At 43.7% G+C, this 6,261-nt stretch overlaps 1 pseudogene; it reads left to right on the top strand.

The window, feature by feature from the left end:
- The first annotated feature begins 1,378 nt into the window (after positions 1–1,378).
- Positions 1,379–1,585, top strand: LOC142280258 (U2 spliceosomal RNA; annotated as a pseudogene).
- Positions 1,586–6,261: the final 4,676 nt, after the last annotated feature.

Here is a 6,261-nt window from a genome sequence, read left to right as displayed (position 1 = left end):
GGTGTGCACTTGTGGGGATGTAGTTTTTGACCCCTTTTATTCTTCAAAAGTCTAGCGGATGTTTGCTGAAGACTTGCTCGTATTCTTGCACTAGCCTGTAGACCCCCTTCTTGTGATGTGAAGGTGTGGAGTCAGTGCCTACGTGTAATTCCTTACACCACTCCTCTGGCTGACTTGGTGAGCTGTCACTGAATGGGTGGGCTGAAGCAATGGTGGATGCTGCTGTTTGGATAGCATGTGTATCTACTGAGAACAGCTTATCAATGGTGGCAAATCGGAGCAGCTTAATCTCTTGCTCTCCGCAGTTCAACACTCTCATGGGCACTCTTCCCTTCCATATTAATGAATAAAACTATGATGTAAATAGCATATAGATACCCCACAAATGCAGATAAAAGTAGGTTATGGGAAAAGGGGGAAGAGAGAAACAGGAAAATAGTGGAATAAAGTATACCTTCCAGGTGGGAGAGGAAATGGCAGCACAGCCAGTGGAGGTGAAGCAAGGGGAGCCTGCAACTAAAGAGTTGAGAGCGTTATCACATGGTGACTGAGCCTGATTGTAACGGGAGCATAGAGGTGCCGATCCTGTCTTACCTGCGTTGGTGTAGAAGTGGGTGTCCTGTGGTGGAGTCAGCAATGTGCAGTGGTGGCCGTGGGTTCTTTTATGTGCGACCGTAGTAATAACTGCGCCCACTTCCTGTATGGGAGTGGAATGCAGTGAGGGTAATGGAACGCACGCCTGCGCATTTGTGTTTAACGTCGCGCATGTGCAGAACGGAGAAAAGGCTGCGCTCACTTCCTAATGAAAGGGAGTGAGACGCATCTGGGAAGGGAAGGGAAAAGATTAGGGTTTGGGGATGATGAAAGGGCTTTCTACGGGCAAGGATGGCAAAGGGTGGCAGTGACGGAAAGTCAGGCAGCCTGTCCTGTCCTGTCCTGTCCGTCCGTCTTTTTGTATCATGAATTGGAAAGACTGCAAGGGGGAGGGGAGGTGCTTGTGTCCAAAAGGAGGAGTTATTCAGATTCATTGCAGTGGGCGGCGGCTGCAAAAAGCACCATTCTTCTTGTTTTTGCTCTGCAAAACAGCCTTTTCAAGGGTTGGCTTGGGTGACAAAATGTCTTCTGTAGGCGTGGGTTTGTCTCCCTCTCCCTAAGATGTGTCCGGTATAGGCCAGGGTGCCACTCAAGGCCGTAACCAATTCGGGTTATAGCTTCTCGGCCTTTTGGCTAAGATCAAGTGTAGTTTCGGAGGACGCTACCTTGGTCGGTACTGGAAGGTGCCTGGGATTGCACGTCTGCCGGCCTTGAGGAAGTGTGTGCGCCTTCTGGTGACACATAGCCCTCTTGTGCCTGGACGGTTCCCAGGCAATGGGAGGCGATCACCTTTGTTATTTTGAAGTCCTACTGATAAACAGAAAAAAAAAAAAATTAAATCTGTTCTTATCAGTTTAATATCTGATACGTCCCCTCTCTGGGGACCATATATTAAATGGATTTTTAGAACAAGGAGATGGAAAAAATCTTGCTCTGTCCACTCCACGCATTGACCTGGTATTGCAGTACCTCCAGGACCGGTGCACCCCTTCTTAACCCAGTTTCCAAAAGCAGAACTCAATTCACCTGATTCAAATGAGCCCCATTAGTGAATTGAAAGAAAGCAAAAACTTTATATGCACCTCAATTTGGCCAATTCACTTTACACACTTTCACCCTTTTTTTTATCTTTCACACCTTTTACTTGTTTTATTGATGCAAAAAGCTGTGCCAAATAGCAAACTCATCTCCACTCAACTTGACCAACTCTGCTATGTCCCGTGCAGTATCTTATTCTCAGTCTTATCTAGATCATTTGCAATTGAATAGAATAGATCCCTTTTGGCTGCTTATGACTGTGTAAAATATGTAGTTTTACTGGGCTGGGATGAGAGAATCCATTGAAGCATGGTGTAGGGATTGTGGTTCCTGTGTGCTAAGAAGAGAGGCTGGCACCAGCCAGAAAGCCCCATTGCAGCCAATAATCACTTAATAACTTAGTATCATAGTATCATAGTATCATAGTTTTTAAGGTTGAAGGGAGACTCTAAGTCCATCTAGTTCAACCTGTAGCCTAACATGTTGATCCAGAGGAAGGCAAAAAAACCCCAATGTGGCAAACAAGTTCCAATGGGGAAAAAATTTCCTTCCTGACTCCACATCCGGCAATCAGACTAGTTCCCTGGATCAATACCCTGTCATAAAATCTAATATACATAACTGGTAATATTACATTTTTCAAGAAAGGCGTCCAGGCTCTGCTTAAATGTTAGTAGTGAATCACTCATTACAACATCATGTGGCAGAGAGTTCCATAGTCTCACTGCTCGTACAGTAAAGAATCCTCGTCTGTGATTATGATTAAACCTTCTTTCCTCAAGACGTAGTGGATGCCCCCGTGTTCCAGTCGCAGGCCTTGGTGTAAAAAGATCTTTGGAAAGGTCTCTGTACTGTCCCCTCATATATTTATACATTGTGATTAGATCCCCCCTAAGCCTTCGTTTTTCCAAACTAAATAACCCCAAGTTTAATAACCTGTCTTGGTATTGCAGCCCACCCATTCCTCTAATAATCTTGGTGGCTCTTCTCTGCACCCTCTCTAGTTCAGCTATGTCCTTCTTATATATCGGTGACCAGAATTGTACACAGTATTCTAAGTGTGGTCGCACTAGTGACTTGTACAGAGGTAGAACTATATTTTTTTCATGAACACTTATACCTCTTTTAATACATCCCATTATTTTATTAGCCCTGGCAGCAGCTGCCTGACACTGTCCACTAAAGTGAAGTTTACCATCCACCAATACACCCAAGTCTTTTTCTGTGTCTGTTTTACCCAGTGTTCTACGATTAAGTACATAATCATAAATGTTATTTCCTCTACCCAAGTGCATGACCTTACATTTATCTACATTAAACTTCAATTGCCACTTCTCAGCCCAATCCTCCAATTTACATAAATCTCCCTGTAATATAAAATTATCCTCCTCTGTATTGATTACCCTGCAGAGTTTAGTATCATCTGCAAATATTGAAATTCTACTCCGCATGCCCCCAACAAGGTCATTTATAAATATGTTGAAAAGAAGTGGGCCCAATACTGACCCCTGTGGTACCCCACTATGAACTGAGACCCAGTCCGAGTACGTACCATTAATAACCACCCTTTGTTTCCTATCACTTAGCCAGTTTTTAACCCAGTTACACATATTTTCCCCTATCCCCATTATTCTCATTTTATGTACCAACCTTTTGTGTGGCACCGTATCAAAAGCTTTTGAAAAGTCCATATACACAACATCCACTGCATTTCCCTGGTCCAGACTTGAACTTACCTCTTCATAGAAGCTGATCAAATTAGTTTGACAGGATCGATCCCTCATAAACCCATGTTGATACTCTGTCATAAGGTTATTTTTCTTGAGATACTCCAATATAGCATCTCTCAAGAAACCCTCAAGGATTTTACCAACCGTAGAGGTTAAACTTACCGGCCTATAATTTCCCGGCTCAGTTTTTGTCCCCTTTTTGAATATTGGCACCACATTTGCTATGCGCCAGTCCTGCGGTACCGACCCTGTTATTAAGGAATCTGAGAAGATTAAAAATAATGGTCTATCTATCACAGAACTCAATTCCTGTAGTACTCTGGGGTGTATGCCATCCGGGCCCGGAGATTTGTCAACCTTAGTGATTTCGAGGCGGCGGCGTACTTCCTGCTGGGTTAAGCAGGTAATATTCAAGTGTGAATTTATGGTATCACTGGTCATGTCATCTGCCATGGCATTTTCTTGTATAAAAACCGTAGAAAAAAAGTCATTCAGCAGGTTGGCTTTACCCTCATCCCCTTCCACCATTTCACCAAGACTATTTTTAAGGGGGCCAACACTATCGCTTTTCAGTTTTTTACTGTTTATGTAGTTAAAGAATATTTTAGGATTATTTTTACTTTCTCTCGCAATGAGTCTCTCTGTCTCAAACTTAGCTAACTTAATTTGCTTTTTACATATTTTATTTAATTTTCTATAATTATATAATGCCTCATCACTACCTACCCTCTTTAATTCTTTTAAGGCTTTCTGTTTTTCTTTTATTGCTTCCCTTACAGCTCTATTTAGCCATAGGGGTTTCCTCCTATTTCTAGCATGTTTGTTCCCATAGGGTATATTTTCTGCACAAGCCCTATTCAGGATGCTTATAAAAGTCTCCCATTTGCTTTGTGTACTTTTATTACTTAGTACATCATCCCAGTTTATTGCACTAAGATCATCTCTCAACCGTTTAAAATTTGCTTTCCTGAAGTTTAGTGTCCTTGTAGCACCTCTACTAGACATCTTACTAAAGAATACATGAAAACTTATTATTTTGTGATCACTATTCCCCAAGTAACCCCCAACTTGTATATTTGATATGCGGTCTGGCCTATTGGTTAGTACAAGGTCTAGTAGTGCTCCCCCTCTTGTGGGGTCCTGTACCATTTGTGAAAGGTAATTATCTTTCATTGTTATCAAAAATCTATTTCCTTTGCTGGAACTGCAAGTTTCTGTTCCCCAATTTATATCAGGATAGTTAAAGTCCCCCATAATAATTACCTCTCCGAGACTCGCTGCTTTATCAATTTGCTTTATGAGGAGATTCTCTACCTCTTCCATAATATTCGGCGTCTTATAACACACCCCTATCAGTATTTTATTATTCATTCTCCCCCCCCTTATCTCCACCCATAGGGACTCTACATTCTCAGTACCCTCACATATGTTGTCACGCAGGATGGGTTTTAAGGATGATTTTACATATAGACACACACCTCCCCCTCGCTTATTTGTACGGTCATTCCTGAATAGGCTATAACCCTGTAAATTAACAGCCCAGTCATAGCTCTCATCCAGCCATGTCTCTGATATCCCCACTATATCATAATTTTCTTCCAACAATATTAATTCTAATTCCTCCACCTTATTTGTGAGGCTTCGGGCATTAGTGTACATGCACGTTACGTATGACTCTGTACCTGTATTCCTGCTTACTGTATTAACTGTCCTAACCCTTCCCCCCGTACCACCCCCAATTTCATTACTTGTGCCCTGGTCACTATCTGCACTACATTCCCCTTCTATAAAGTGAATACCCTCGCCCCCCATTCCTAGTTTAAACACTCCTCCAACCTTCTAGCCATTTTCTGCCCCAGCAGAGCTGCACCTTCCCCATTAAGATGCAGCCCATCCCTAGCATAGAATCTGTAGCCAACTGAAAAGTCGGCCCAATTCTCCAGGAACCCAAAACCCTCTTTCCTACACCAATTCCTGAGCCACCTGTTAACCTCCCTGATCTCCCTTTGCCTCTCTAGTGTGGCTCGTGGCACAGGTAGTATTTCCGAAAATACCACCTTTGAGGTCCATGCTTTAAGCTTACAACCTAATTCCCTTTTTCAACTTGTCATCATATGGGAGGCCTTCCATTCCTTGTAGTAGTCTAGTTGCCCACCTTTGAACTGACTCTAACTTCTGAATGTCCTTTTTAAAATGTGGAGCCCAAAACTGGTTCCCATATTCCAGATGTAGCCTTACAAGTGATTTATAGAGGTGTAACAATACGTTGGGATCACGGGATCTAATCTCCCTTTTTATACACCCTAAAATCTTGTCCCAAGCAGCATTCCATCAGCCTCTGGAAGGTTCCTGGCGCATTGCACAGCTCGAAGGGCATGCTTTTGAACTCGCAGAGACCCATAGGGGTGGCGAAGGCGGTCTTCTCCCGGTCTGCCTCAGCAACGGACACTTGCCAATAGTGACTAGTGAGATCAAGGGTAGAAAAATAATTTGAAGTTCTCAATGCAGCTAGCGATTCCTCAATACGGGGAGTGGTGCCGTCCTTCTTTTTTAACAGGATCAACAGAGCTGCCCAAAGGCTACAACTGTCACGGATAACCCCAGCCGCCTTCATGTTGCTCAACATGTCCTTGGTACACTGGCAATGTGAAGGTGGTATTGGCTTATAGCTCTCTTTGATGGGTGGGTGTGCACCTGTGGGGATGTGGTGTTGGACCCCTTTTATTCCCCCAAAATCTAGCGGGCTTCCCACCGGTAACCCGCTCCCCAGCTTGGATGGATGCTGAGGGAGCCCCTTTTGCCCGCAGGCTCTGGCCCTGGGAACTGTAGCCTTGGCGGTGACTGTGCTTCCCTCTACGGTGTGAGCTGTTGCCTTCAATCGGGTCTTGACTGCTGGGAA

The sequence above is a fragment of the Anomaloglossus baeobatrachus genome, unplaced genomic scaffold, assembly GCF_048569485.1.
Source record: "Anomaloglossus baeobatrachus isolate aAnoBae1 unplaced genomic scaffold, aAnoBae1.hap1 Scaffold_45, whole genome shotgun sequence".
In the NCBI taxonomy this organism is placed as follows: domain Eukaryota; kingdom Metazoa; phylum Chordata; class Amphibia; order Anura; family Aromobatidae; genus Anomaloglossus; species Anomaloglossus baeobatrachus.
This window is presented reverse-complemented; position numbering and strand designations above follow the sequence as displayed.